This window comes from Canis lupus, chromosome 10 (assembly GCF_003254725.2).
Source record: "Canis lupus dingo isolate Sandy chromosome 10, ASM325472v2, whole genome shotgun sequence".
NCBI lineage: Eukaryota > Metazoa > Chordata > Mammalia > Carnivora > Canidae > Canis > Canis lupus.
The window spans coordinates 61,859,847-61,875,262 of NC_064252.1; the positions used below are offsets into that span (position 1 = coordinate 61,859,847).

Below are 15,416 nucleotides of genomic sequence, written 5' to 3' on the forward strand. Positions count from 1 at the left end.
TAGGTGTGGATGATTGACATTATTTGGGAGTAACTCAAGACATGTTAGTTTTCTCAAACTGAGAGCCGTTTGGTCACTTACCACCCAGACTCTAGCAGATAGTGGTATTCAGCATCTGCTTAATATGAAAGCAAGCCTCATACTCCATTTGTCTCACAAACATTAAACGTTAGCAAGCAGTAGCACATAGTAGCATCTATCTCAAGTACTAGGGGCAAAATCTTTCACTCTGGTCAACAAAATGCAACCAGAATTCTCTAATGGCTGGACAGAGGTGCATTTAGCAGTCAGGCCTTGGGAACTGTCTACAGAAGTACAAGCTACATAGTATTTCGTTCTTGTTAATTTAACAGAGACTTGTTTTTAGCCAATCCACATATCTTGAATACTAGTACTGAGTAAGATTATTAGCTAGCCATCCGTGGCACCAATGGAAACACATTTGGCATGAAGCTAATTAGCAAAGCCTCCTGGATTTATTGAGCTATGGATAACAGAAGAGCTTCTAGTAGTCACTTGAGACTAATACTGTCTTCTTGCTTGGACTGCTAGCCGACCATCCCTGGAGTGAATTTATAGAGCCTTTACACAGTTACCACTCTATGCTGAAATGTTTTTGTTTTATGGTGAAATGTTTTAAATTAACAGGTGCTTTACGGATCCCAATGCATTAAGGTATTGTGGCAAAATGGAAGTTACTGCTTTTAAAGCACATGTTCTAAAAACTATCAAAGTATATGATCCAGCCAAACTTTTACTTACTAGTCCTCAAAATGGCATACTTCCAAAACCTTGCTTGCCAGTCTGATTGCTGACCTTTGGGGCCCAATGGCTGTATAAAGCCTGATAACCTGGCCAAAGTAAATCACTCTACCTTCCGAACATGTTACTTCTACCTTTTAATGTTTCAATTATTCTAACTCATATAATGTTCAGTTGTTTCCCTTGAAGAGGCTGTAGGCTCTTTACCTAAGAATCTTGATGTAGTGGGTGCCCAGAAGATTCTCAAGAAAACACAAGCCCTGGTTGGTTGGTTGGTTGGTTGGTTGGTTGGTTTTTTAATTTGATTAAGAATATTTAGAAGAGAGACCTGATGAAGGATTTAAATCAGAGAGGCAAACAAAACAAAATCATTAAGACACATTTTACAAACCTTTGTAACTGTCATGCTTAGTAAGAAACACATTTTACATTGCAAATCAGCACCTGGATACATACATACCTGAATGTTTGTGTGTATATATAATTTATATATGTATGTACTCACATATATAATTAAATTTCACACACACAAAATGCTTTCCTTATTAAGTGTGATACAGGTTATTTTTAAGTGCTAGTGGTGATTTCGCTAAGGATTCATAACCTCTCCTGAGTCAACACCTACAGTTTGAAATACACTGCACTAGAAGTTCTCTCTCCAAAAGTTCATTTCAAACTTTATCGTCTTTCTTGATTCAGTCTATCTGTACTGGGTGCAAGCTGTTCTGGTAAAATAGTACTGAAAGAACAGCATAAAGCATATGGGAGAAGTAGATGAAGTACAGATACTCATTTCTCCCAAGGAAAAATCTTGCCAACAACAACTTTGTATCAATTGATAATAAAGAAAAAAATGAGAAGCCAAAAATCAGAGCAAGAGTTGGGCCATCTGGCTGGTATTTATTTTAGTATTGGTCAGTTGACCTCACCTGGCCTAGGAATGCCCTCAGTCCCTGGAGGGTGGCCTGGGATGAACTGAAGAAGGACAAACATACCTCACTTACCAAATGTCACTCAAGTAAGGTGCATAAGTTACTCGTTTAGAAACTTCTATGTTATGGTGCTGGGAGAGCTGGACAGCTATCTGCAAAAAAATGAAACTGAACCACTTTCTCAAACCATACCCAAAAATAAAATGAATTAAATAAGGCCTAAATGTGAGACCTGAAACCATAAATCTAGAAGAAAACATAGGCAGTAATCTCTTGGGCATCGGCCTTAGCAACTTGTTTCAGATAGGTCTCCCAGCAAGAGAAACAAAAAGCAAAAGTAAACTAATGGGACTACACCAAACTAAAAAGTTTTGACACAGCAAAGGAAACCATCAAAAAAAAAAAAAAAAAAAAAACACAAAAAGGCAACTTACGAAATGGGAGGAGGTATTTGCAAATGACATATCCGATAAGATGTTAATATCCGAAATATATAAAGAACTTGCACAACACCAAAAATAATAATTCAATTTAAAAAATGGGCAGAAGACCCAAATCAACATTTTTCCAAAGACATAGCCAACAGACACGTGGAAAGCTGCTCCACATCAGCAATCCGCAGGGAAGTGCACATTGAAACTTTACCATGAGATACCATCTCACGCCTGTCACACGGCTGAACTAAACAGACACAAGAAATAAGTGTTGACAAGGACATGGAGGGAAAGGAACCCTTGTGCGTGGAACTGTTCGTGGGAACGCAAACTGGTGCCGTCTCTGAAGAAAGAATGATTTGTTTGAAGATTCCTCAAACAATTAAAATACAACCACCATATGGTCCAGGAATTCGGCTCCTGGATATTCACCCCAAGAAAATGAAAACACTAGTTCAAAACAACATATGTGCCCCAATGTTCATTACAGCATTATTTACACTAAGCAACTCTGGAAGCGACCAAAGTATCCATTGACAGATGGATAAAGAAGATGTGGTCCATGTACACACACACACACGCACTGAAATATTACTGAGCCAGAAAAAAAAAATGAAATCTTGCCATTCATGACAACACGGATGGAATCTAGAGAGTGTTAGGTTAAAAGAAATAAGGCAGAGAGACAAATAATGATTTCACTTATATGTGGAATCTACCCCCCCTCAAAAAAAAGGGGCAGAAACAGGCTCATAAATACAGAGAACTGGTACTTGCCAGAGGGGAAGGGGTGGGAGTGGGCAAAAGTGGGTGATGGGGAGTGGGAGGTCCAGGCTTCCAGTTATGAAGTGAGTCACAGAGATCAAAAGTATAACATAAGGAATATGGTTAATGGTGTGGTTGTGACGTGTGGTGACAGACGGTAGCTCCACGTGCCACGCAGGGGACCTCACAGACTTGTCGGATGACTATGTTGTATACCTGAAACCAGTGTAACCTTCTGTGTCAAACTATACTTCAGCAAAAATAAATGAATACGGGGCGCCTATGGCTCAGCGGTTGAGTGTCTGCCTTGGGCTCAGGGGGTGACCCCCGGGTCCCAGGATGGAGGCCCACATTGGGCTCCCTGCGTGGAACCTGCTTCTCCCTCTGCCTGTCTGTCTGTCTCTCTCTCTCTGTGTCTCATGAATAAATAAATAAAATATTTAAAGAAAAAGAAAAAGAAATACATACTTCTTTGACAGAAAAAAAAAAATTCTATTTACACAGCTGTCACATAATATCCGAACATGGACCAGGAACTTGAGACTGCAAGAGAATTGGGGTAAAATAGTAAAAGTATTGCTATCTCCTGAGAAATTTTAGACCTTCATTATGAAAACGTTTACCATTTACTAAGCATTCAGGATATGCCTTTTAAAATATCGGGGCACTTAATCTTTGCAGTGATCCTATGAAATAGCACTCTTCATTATTTTACAAACGAGGAAATTGAGGCTTAGAGAGATTATGCGATCAGCTCCGAATTGCATAACTATTAATTGGCAGACTCAGGAAATATGACTCAAAGCCTAGTGTTCAACTGTGTCTCCCACTTATGAAAGAAGTTGGAGGTGTAAATCCAATCTCTGCCTCCTAGCACTCTTCCATGGAGTCTGGAACACTCATTCATTCATTCCTGATTTATTGGAGAGCGAGCGAGCCAGCACGGGGAGGGGCAGAGGGAGAGGGAGAGAAGTAGGCTCCCTGCTGAGCTCGGAGCCTGAGCTGGGGCTCGATCCTCCGACCTGAGATCCTGAGCTGAGCCGAAACAAAGAGTCAGATGCTCGCCTTATGGAGCCACCCAGGAGCCCCAAGTCTGGAACTCGGGATGTTTGCCTGGCCAGCAGCAACCCGGCCACCTGTGCCAACCTGCAGGGACACTGGCCTCCCGGCGACAGCCCTTGGCTAAGGCGAAGAAGCCCAGTTCTGGGCCCACTGGCCGCTTGCTTCTGGGTGGGGGACACCCAACCCCTCTCTCCCCTCTCTGCTCTCACCCGTCGGAGACACTTGCCCTTCAAACCTCACAGGGAAGCTGCAAACATCAAAGTATTCAGAGACCAGCAAGGTTCTACCAATGGGATGGACAGACAGACAGGTTGTCCCAGAATAACCTCTGTGCAGCATTCCTTAGGTTGGAGCAGGAGGAAAATGGAATTGGTAGAGCCCAGCGGGGGGGGGGAGGGCTCAATCCTGGGACCCCAGGATCATGACCTGGGCTGAAGGCAGACGCTTAACTGACTGAGCCACCCAGGCATCCCTCAAGTAAACTTTTCTAAATGACACGTTAATTTCAGGGAATTGAAAAAAAGCTAAATGAAAATGAAATATTCTAGAGTATATCACATGGCTTGGTTGCGACCCTTCACGTAGTCATGATGATGTAAGTAGAGAATATTGAACTCGCCCCAAACTGCATCTACAGTGGGTGGAGAGTGAAATCCTCATCTTCGGAGGCGGTAAGCAGAAAATATCTAAAACTGAAGTCTAGAATCGTGTAGGCACCTGATTTAGAAATAACAGGAGAAAAGTCTTAAGAATTTGAAATTTTTGAATTTTCTGCTCTGGGGAGCAGAAATCAGGAATGGGAGGAGGAGGAGGAGGAAGAGGAGGCTTTTTCTTTTGTGAAAGGAAGACTTAGGAGAACTTTTGGACTCTCCCTCCGGGATGCAGTAAGAGGACATCGTAGGCCTCGGAACAGACCGGACCTCAGCTGGGTCCCTCCTGCTTGGGGGACCTAAGACTTAAGTTCTGGGGAGTGACTTAAGTTCTTTGGGTTCCAGGTTGCTAACCTGTCAAGGGGGAGCATGAGCCCCTGGTTCATAGGCAAGGAGGGGTGGAGGCTGAGGGGCTCTGCGGTCAGGCTGCCTCGGCCCTGAGTGAGGGGAGAGAGAGCTCGTGAAAATTACTTGGTTTCTCTGCACCCGTCCTCTCTTCTGGAAAGTGGGGATCACGATAGAACCCGCCTCCCAGCGCCGCTAAATGGACTGGGAGACGCAGTGCAGAAGCCCCGGCTGTACCCAGCCCGGTGGGTGCGGCCCAGGCACTGGGTCTGCACCACAACCCATCCGGCCCCCACCTCCCAGGATGGGGTCCCGGGCACCTGGGCGGCCCAGGGCGTGACCCCGGGTCAGGGATCCAGGCCCCATCAGGGGCCTCGCCCTCTGCCTGTGTCTGCCTCTCTCTGTGTCTCTCAGGAATAAATAAAATCTTTTTTAAAAGAAAGAAAAAGAAAAAAGAACGGGTGTTCAACTTGGAGAGCGCGTGTAGGACTCCTTCAACTCTCCAAGCTTTCCCGCTTTCCCCGATCCACTTACAGATGAGCACAGGCCAGGCTGAAAGGAGGCCCCATCAGGGCCCCCCTGTCTGCGGGGTGCACCCCCCCAGGCCCCACCGGCCTGCCTCTGATGTCACATCAGACTGGATCCGTCAGACCGGCCACAGGGGGCCCGGAAGCCACCCCATCCCAGATGCCCCGGCCCCTCAGGACCCCCACCTCCCTGGGAGCCGGACAGGCCGGGCCAACCCAGATCCCAAGTCACTTCCTGCCAGGGCTTCTCAGCAATTCAAAGAACTTCGAAGTGCCGGTTCTTTCCAAACAGATTGGTTTCTTGAAACTCACGAGAAGTCAGAGACCAGAGAAGAGGGGATTTCTGAGAGCCACCCACTAGGATGGCAACTGGTACTCGGTAGTTTCAAATATTAAGCAAAGAAGAAACAATCGGCGTTGATGAGGCCGTATCTAATCTCCCTGAGCACAGGAAGTGCAGGCGAGCCAGCCCGATTTGTAGGAGGCCTTGAGGTTGCACAAAGCAGCCCTCCTCCGGCAGGGCCCACTCACTGCCTGCAGAGACAGGACGCTCTGCCTGCCTCCAGCTGAGCACACCAGAGGGAAAGCACCAGCAAATTCCCTGTGAGCTCTGAGCCAATCGGCTGCAACAGGGTCACCAGGTGAAGGGGATGGGGAAGCGGGATGGAGGGGAGAGGCGCTGACATGGGTCTGACCAGGCTAATCTGATGGGCCCAGCGGGAGACAGCAGCCAGGAGGCCCTTGGTGCCTCAGTGTTCACAGAGCCCCTACTAGTCCCTAGACATCGAACTAGGCATCCGGGCCGCGGACAAGGATTTTAAGCTGGTTCCCCCCACGGCCGGACCCTGCAGACCAGCAGGGTAGCTGGCCGCCCCCGGGAGCACAGGTGGTGTCAGGGAAGGATAACCTCCTGTTGTAGGACACCTGGGGCTTGGGCGGGCAGGCGGCCAGCTGGGGGAGGGGCGAGGGCGGAAAGAGATAAACCTCCCGTGCAAAGAAGAGGGTTCTGGATAGTAGGTGTTGCTGGAGGGGGGTGTGAAAGGCGCAGTAGGTGCATCTTCAGGAAAAGGTGTAAGCAGCTGGAAATGTAGGCAGGCTCCTCCTGGGGAGGGAGAGGGCGAGGCTGGGGGCTGGGGCCTGGTGGCTACCGTGGGCCAGGGGGGTAAGACGGGGAGGGATACGGGCCCGGAGCCCAGGAGGGAGGCCTTGTCTGGATGTCCAGATCTCACAGTGGGGCGGGGGCTGTCTTTAGAAATAGTTGTTAGGGGGCCGTGGGCCTCACGAGAGGGGTTCTCCTACTACAGAGGCAGGGAGGGGGCGGCTTATCTGATGGGTCAGCAGGGGAAGATACCAAGCTGGCCTGGCCCCTGGGGGTTCAAGCCCTGGATCTGCTTGGCCCCACGCTGAGAGGCTCCCCTGGGGCTGCAGCAGGTTGGTCTTTAGACTGAACCACTTGGAGCAAACCTAAACCCACAGCCTCCAATCAGCTTTATCCATAACAGGTAACAGTGAATGTCTTGATCTCCATCTCGTCTCCTACAGACTCACTCGGCTGGGAGAAAGTGTTATTTGCGGAAATCACTGCCAGACGCTCAAACAATATTTTTAAAAATATTTTATTTGAGAGACAGAGAAAGAGAGAATGAGCAGGAGGGGGAAGCTGACTCCCCACCGAGCAGGCTCCCCGATGCAGGCCTCCAACCCAAGATGCTGGGATCATGACCTGAGCTAGAGGCAGACACTGAGCTGACTGGGCCCCCCAGGTGCCCCCCAAACAATATTAATGTATGTTTTGTTTGCTGCACTTTCCCATGGCCTGTGTTCCAAGCAGGTGGTCAGGCCTGTAGGACTCCCTTTCCTGACATGTTTTTGCAGGGTGGAGAAGCCATCGCTGGTTGTCTGTGCTTGGTGTCCTGGGGAGGGCGCTGAGAGAGAGAAGAGAGAGAGAGGAGAGAGAAGACAGAGAGAGAGAGAGAGAGATTGAGAGAGAGAGAGAGAGAGAAAGAGGAGAGAGAGAGAAGACATTGGACCCTGGGGCTGAGAGGAGAGGAAATGTCAGGTCCCTGAGGGCTGGGGTCTGGATGCTGCTGTGTCTCAAGCCTCCAGAGAGGGCGACTGACCAGTGTCACTAGGAAGGCTGGACCCTGGGCCCAGGGGCACTCACTTTGCCAAAGATCCGTCTGTCCCAAGCAGCGAGGGTGCTGGACCTGGAGGGACCATGTGGCTGGACCAGGGAATATCTCAGCCACCATCAGCCCCAGCCAAAGAGCAGTGGCTTCGCCTAGAAGGGCCTCACAGGAGGAGCGAGCCCGGTGACCCACCCCCTGCGAGGAAGGGTGGACCTAACAGTTCTGAGACTCATTCCCTGCCAGCTCAGGAGGATGGGGCTCTGTGCAGATGGACGCGGAGTGAGACAGCCACGAAGGGGGCCTCCTTCACCTGGCAGGTGGGCCACTAAGATCCACCACCCAGCCAGTTGTCGTGGGGCCACGGCGGTGCTGGGAGCACTCAGGGTAGGGCTCCAGGAGCCAAGCCCGGACCACCTCAGACTCGGGGGTAAGTGAGGAAAGAGGGGCTGACAAGGTGCAGCTGGCAGGGGCCCAGCCGCCCGCAAGGAGGGCGACCAGCAGGAAGTATGCAGGTGTGGGCCAAGAAGGGGCTGGAAGGTGGCCCCGCCAGCTGGCCTTAGGGGGACCTCAGCAGAGAGGGCCACGGAGGCGGAAGCAAATGCAGGGGAGAAAGGTCATGTTCTCAAGAGTGGGGAGGATCAGGGGTCTAGGTCACGGGGACGAAGGAGATTCCTGAACCTGCCCTCTGGTGGAGGGGGAAGAAGCCAACGGAGCAACGGGAGAGACTCCAGAGCCGGATGGAGCAGACGGGGCGCTTGCCCAGGTTGGGAAGTAGCCCAGGCCACACGTAGGACGGTGGAAAGGAGGGGGCAGGTGGCCGTCGGCAGCTTCTGAGACAGTTGCCCAGTGACTGCTTGTGTCACCCCCTCCCCTCCCACGGGGGCTGGACTCGTTGACTCACTCCCAACAAACGGAAGCTGTGCAAGCGACGGCTGCCACTTGTGATGTCAGGTTATAAAAAGACTGCGGCCTCTGTCCTGGGCCCTCTAGTCTTGCTCTGCCCCAGATTGCTTCTCCCGGGGGGGGGAGCAGCTGCAGCCCTCTGTAGGGGCCCCGGGCGGGAGACCTCAGAGAGAGCATCCTCCCTCCGGGCAAACACTGAGGGGACTGCAGCTCCAGCCACCTGATTGCAATTTTACGAGAAGGCCTGAAGGAAAGGCGCCAACTAAACCACAGCCACAGCCGGTGTCCACAAACCATAAGACAACAAATGTTGCCTCGAGCCACAGAGCCTGGAGTGTGGCAGTAGATAACTAACAAGAAGCAGAAGGTTGGTATTCGGGGAAGACAGACATCTGGGGGAGCGTGCACCCAAAAGCCTGTTTTCTGTGCTGAGAACAAGCAGACACGAGGAACAGAGGTTTGCCGTGGCCTCTGGAAGACAACTCAGCTGGCCAAGGATGCAAGGGGTGGACCACCGCCCTTAAAGACCCAACTGAGATGGGCAACAGCAGAGTTGACGCTGCCGCCACATGCAGTTAAGGAAATGTTGTCCAGCTACCTCCGCGCCCTGAAATAGGAGGGACAGAGGTGGTCGAAATGACCAGGCCTGGGAGTCGATAAGATCAAGGAGTAGAAAGCCAAAGAGGCGAATTGGTTGAAGATGCTAGCAAGAGATGGGCTGCAGGGGGAGGAATCACATGGAGGTGGGGAGCGGGGGGGGGGGGGGGGGGGGGCCAAGAGGTGCTTGGAAGGTCATGATTAGCCAGGCAGAAAATGGGGCGCTGGGTGGCTCAGGTCATGATCCTGGGGTCCTGGGATGGAGTCCCACATTGGGCTCCCTGCAGGAAGCCTGCTTCTCCCTCTGCCTGTGTCTCCGCCTCTCTGTGTCTCTCATGAATAAATAAATAAAATCCTTTTTAAAAAGTGGCAGTCTCCATGAAGCCGATGAGCTGATAGGGTAAAGAGTTAGAAAAGCAAAAGGCCCCAGGCCTGGGTTCAGAGGGGAGCGGTTCTAGGTGACCAGATGACTCGGGGTGCGCCCATGGGTGCAGGTCTGTATGATGGAGTGCCCTCTGCCAACTGCCCCTGTCTGACTCAAGCCAATCTGGGTGGCCCCTGAATGCCATGCTTTCCCCACAAAGGACTTCTGTGGCTCTGCTCTTGCCCTATCGGCCAGGATTACCCTCCATCCCACCCCCATTTGTCCACCTCCCAACATAGCCCATTTATTTTACCCCGGCATGTTCCTTTTCAACTCTCAAGCTCCAGCTCATGTTCTGCTCCCTCAGTGAGGGCCTCACAAATCTCTCCAGCCTGAGCCAACCTCTCCCTACCCCCAGGCCAGTGTTGCGCCTGTTACCACCCTACGGGATTGACATAGGTTATCATTAGGTTGATGCGGTTTTCAGTTTTCTCCGCTGGAAGATACACCCTCGGAGGGCAGATAGTGCGAGCCAGGATCTTTAAGTAGCTGATGTTCCTAGCAGAGCGGCTGATTCACAGTCCACGCTCAGCTCCGAGCTGCGTAAAGTAACTAAACGAAAAGGGCGAAGACACTGAGCAGACAGTAAGTCTGCCTGAGGAACTCCGAGATCAGAAAGGCAGTGGCGGGAGGGGAGCTGGTCTCCTGAGCACTTTATCTGCCGTGCATCTGCCAACACTCCCGACAACCGTGCAGGGCAGACCTTCCATGGTTTGGGAGACGGAGGCTCAAAGGTTCAGACCCTTGTCTGTGACTTAGGTCTTCACTCCTCCCTAGGTTCTCAACGAGTTTCAAGACCAAGTTCTGCAACCATGCTGACGACCCCCACATTTCATCTCCAGCCCCACTCCCAGCTGCCTGTGCAGCATCTCTACTGGACTTCTGAATCCTTACCATAGTCAAAACCAAACTGATTCCTCCCATAATATGTCGCCCCCTGGTTGTCCTCATCCTGGTAAGTGGTGACTTCCCTCTACCAGTTAAGACTAAAAAGCTGACTCCTCTCTCCACGGACCCATACGCAGCCATGCACAGCCATCCTATGGCACCTGTCAGCTCCGCCACCAAGGGGTGTCTAAGTTCCGCCACCCACTCTCGCTTCCAGGCCCTGCCCGCGAGCCCCCAGCACCACCCACCTGGACCATTGCAAAGTTCCTTCCTCCCTCCCTGCATCCACACCTGCACCCCTCAGCCCCTTCTCAACACAGCGCCAGGGAGGATGTTCCAAACGTAATTACAACTGCTTCGCTCTCCTGCTTAGAGCCTCCGAGTAGGGCTCCCATTGGAGTGAGGGCGCAGATGTGCACGAGGGCCAGCGGGTCGGCATGACCTGACCTCCTGGCAGCCCCTTCTCTGATTGTTACAGTAGCTTTTTCAGAATTTAATTCACATATATCTGGGTTACTTAATATGGACAATTGTATGGATCACAGCACATTCACAGAGTTGTGCAGCCATCCGCTCAGTGAATTTTGGAGCGCTTTCCTCCTTTCAAAGAGAGGTCCTGCTTCCTGCAGCCATACTCCTGTCTCCCCTCTCCCTGGGCCTCAGCACCCTTTCTGTCTCCCTGGATTGGCCTACTGTGATATTTCCTACAGATCTGTCTGGGTTTTCTCTCCTGCTCCTGCCCCCCTCCCCCCAGATACCTCCTCCCTTTTCCTCCCCCCCCACCCCCACTTGAATACTCCCCGCTTGCTCCTTCCACAGGGCCTTTGCACGGCAGTTCCCCTCCCCCACCACTGCACAGCCACACCTTCCCCTCTAAAGGTCTCTGCTCAAGTGCTACCTCCTCAGGGAGGTCTTCCATGGCCTCTACACAGAACAGCCCTTCCACCATTCCCAAACCCCCACACTCAGTTTTTTTCCACTTCACTCAACATTATAGATAATATATATCATAATCATATATATCATATACTTGAAATGTATACTTTTAAATTATGTCCCCCTGACACCCATGGAACAGAAATTCCAGAGGCAGGGATGTTAGCACTTCTGTATGCTCGGTGCCTTGAGCAGTATGGGAAGCGTACTTTATAAATATTGTCAAATGAACAGCAGATCTAGGGTTTGAACACGAGTCTCCCAGACTTCAAAATCTATATCCTTAGACATTATCCACTGCACATCTTAGAGAATGGGAAGGAACTGAACGGGTGGCACAAGGCAGAAAGGTCTACCGCCCACGTCAGTGTGGAGGATGCTGAGGTACATGGCCCAGCTCTCCCGTCAGGATGCGGCCTGCGTTACCCCTGCTGCGGGGAATGTTGGCAGCTGGCCGCCCACAGCTGCATCTTCAAGGTTTGCCCTGGCATAAAGAGGCCGCCTCACCCAGGGCCACTTCCCCTTTCCACCACAGCCTGTGACCAAATGGTCAATGCAGGGGTTAGAGCCTTCCCTGAACTCTGTTTTTAAGCCATCCTATATGATCCCGTAATGCCACTCCTGGATATTTATCCAGAGCAAACTAAAACACTAATTTGAAATGATATATACACTCTTGTGTTTATTACCGCATTATTTATAGTAGCCAAGATATGGGAATAACCCAAGTATCCACCGAGAGATGAGCAACAGATAAAGATGTGAAATATATATATATAATAATATAAATATAAATAAATAATATAAATATATAAATATAAATAAAATATTTATTTGTATTATTTTATATATGTGTGTGTGTGTATATATATATATATATATATATATATATATATATGGCAAAACAGAATATGACTCAGCCATAAAAAAGAATGAGATCTTGCCATTTGTGACAACAAACTTTGTGACAAATGGATGGACCTAGAGGGTATTATGCTAAGGGTAATAAGTCAAAGACGAATACCGTATGATTTCACTCGTCTGTGAAATTTAAGAAGAGAAAAAAAGAGACAGACAAAAACCAGATTCTTAAATACAGAGGACTGGTGGTTGCCAGGGTAGGTGGGTGGGCGGATGGGTGAAATAAGGGGATTAAATAGTACACTTACCAGGTATCCAGATGGCTCAGTGGGTTAAGCCTCTGACTTGATTTTGGCTCAGGTCATGATCTCAGGATTGTGAGACTGAGCCCCTCAAGGAGCTCTGCACTGGGTGTGGAGCCCATCTAAGATTCTCTCTCTCCCCCTTCTCTGCCCTTACCCCCCACCCCTCAAAAAAGAGTACACTTATCATGATGAGCACTGAGCAATGTATAGAATTGTTGAACCATGAGAGTGTACAACTGAAATTCATATAATACTCTATGTTGAAAACTTTTTAGTTCAACTATTTGAGAGAAGGAATGGGGTGGGGGGGCGGAGGGGCAATGGGAGAGGGAGAAGCAGGCTCCCTCCCAGGACCCTGGGATCATGACCTGAGCTGAAGGCAGAGCCACCCAGGTGCCCCTAAAACCTTTTTTTAAGTGTGGCCTATACATAAATGGAATGTTATTCAGACAAAAAGGAATGAAATTTTGATACATACTACAACATGGATGAACCTTGAAAACCTTTTGTTAAGTGAAATAAACCAGACGCAAAAGGAAAAAATAATAAAAAAGGAAGGACCATCCTAGCTCAGAGCTCCTTGTGGTATTGGCTGAAGCCTTTGCCATGACCGCATCGAAGTTCAACTTTTCCCTGTGTCCATCCTGCTTCCTTCCCTCCCCCCACAGGTGTCGATCTTGAGAGCACTCCCCAGCAAGCCCTGTGCGCACCAGTCTCACGGAGTCTACTTCCTGTGATGCTCGGAACAAATCATCCAGTGGCTTTATAGAAAGACTGAAGGATCACTGGGAAATTGGACACAGAACAGATAAGCTGGGCCCCTGAAAATCACACCCACCCAGCCCCAGATGAACCAATCCTACCTATATCTGCACGAACCCGGCTGTCATCATATCCCTTTTACCAAAAGAACATGGAAAGGAAGAAAATGTGGTATGCACAGCCCATGATTCCTTCCACAGCCCTGGGGTGTCCCTCACGTGATAGACAGCCCCATCTTGGTTAAACAGACCTGAGCTTAGACTGTCTATGCTGTGACCTCACCCTGCTGAGCCAAGTGTACAATGACTCATAAGTCATCAGGCTCAATCAAAATTTCCTCTTGGCTACATACCCCGCCCCCACCCCAAGGCCAGTGGTTATCACCACCTCCCCCTTCTGGAGCCAGGCTGCTGAGTGGGAGAGAAGTGGGAAGGAGGAAACAAGTCAATTAAGAAATGACAACCCCAAGGGGGCAGCAATATCCCTGCCTCAAGTCTAGAGAGGAACAGGCGAACACTATTAAAATCCTACTCGCCTGTCAACCTTTTAGTTAAATAAGAAATTAGGGGGATACCTGGCTGGCTCAGTAGAGCACGCAGCCCTTGATTTCAGGATTATGAGTTCAAGCCCCACATTGGGTGTAGAGATCACATCTTTAAAAAAAATTTTTTAGGGATGCCTTGGTGGCTCAGCGGTTGGGTGTCTGCCTTTGGCTCAGGACATGATCCTGGAGTCCCCAGATCGAGTCCCACTTCAGGCTCCCCGCAGGGAGCCTGCTTCTCCCTCTGCCTGTGTTTCTGCCTCTGTGTGTGTGTCTCTCATGAATAAATAAGTAAAATCTTATCTTTAAAATAAATAAATAAATAAATAAATAAATAAATAAATAAATAAATAAAATCTTTTAAAAATTTAAATAAAAATCTAAAAGAAAAAAAATTAGGGGTGCCTGCCTGTAGGTAGAGCATGAAACTCTTGATCTTGGAGTCATGAATTCAAGCCCCACATTGGGCGGAGAGATTGCTTAAAAATAAAATGAATGAATAAATGAGAGGAAGAAAGAGAGAAAGGAAGAAAAGAAATAGAGAGAGAAAGGAAGAGCGAGATCAGAGGGTGGGACCCTCCCTAGTGTGAGAAGAGTTTGAGGGCAGTTATCAATCGCCCTAAATAACAGTAAAGATCAAGGCTCACATAGGAGAGATTGAGCACTAAGCTGTGTTCCCGAGCACTTGACATATATTCACTAGTTTCAAACTCATAACTCCACCAGGAGGGAAGTCATGAGCACCCCCATTCTGCACCTGAGGAGACCCAGGCACAAAAAGCTTGAGGAAGGCTATGGAACTGGCTAGGGCCTCACAGCTCCTGAGTGGGTTTAGCCAGTGTACCACACAGCTGGTGTGTGTCATTCAGGGCTGCAGGCAGTGCCTGGGCTTTGCGGGTCACGCTGTCCCGTAGCCCTCTCTCACAGTTGACCACATGCTCCTCAGGAGAAAGCGAACCTGGTGACAGAGGACACAGGTTAAGCCCCCCTTCTTCCCAGCTGGCGTCCAGGGCCCACTTGCATCTCCCCTCTGGCTTGATTCATGGTGTCTGCTCTCTCTTTGATGCATTCATTCTTTCCAGATTTTTTACTTTCTTTCCATTTGCTCACAAGGGAAAGCCTGCTGGGGCGGAAACATCACGCATGAGTTAAAGGAGAACAATGAGTGCTGGTGTGCTGAGGAAGCCATGAGTGTGGCGGCTGTATTGTGGTTCCGCGCTTCCTCCAAGCAAGATCTGATCTTACACGACGCCCAGCAGGGCTGATGGAGACATTCATCACTTCCTCCCTCAACAAAAGGTGCTAATAAAATAAACTTTTCCTCTCATGGGCCAGTTGACCCCTGTATTGATTAGAGCACGAGTTCTATGGACTCTGCTTATTGACTAGTCCTTTCAGAGTCTGTATGATTGTATGATTGTGTCCCAATACCTACAAGCCCCACCCCTCCCAACACACACACACACACACACACACACACACACACACACACACACGCAGAGCTGTGTTTTCCCTTGGGCATCCCTGAGTAGCCTTGCTTATTCCTTACTTACCTCCTTGACCAGAAACCAAGGTGATCCCCTGAGGTTCCTG

The 15,416-nt window shown here is 49.6% G+C and overlaps 1 long non-coding RNA gene across 1 annotated transcript; it reads left to right on the top strand.

The window, feature by feature from the left end:
- Positions 1–5,948: 5,948 nt before the first annotated feature.
- LOC112672974 (uncharacterized) lies at positions 5,949–15,149 on the top strand. The gene is made up of 4 exons (XR_003144632.3): positions 5,949–6,118; positions 10,308–10,485; positions 13,189–13,453; positions 14,937–15,149. It is a non-coding gene; the product is annotated as an uncharacterized LOC112672974 (long non-coding RNA).
- Positions 15,150–15,416: the final 267 nt, after the last annotated feature.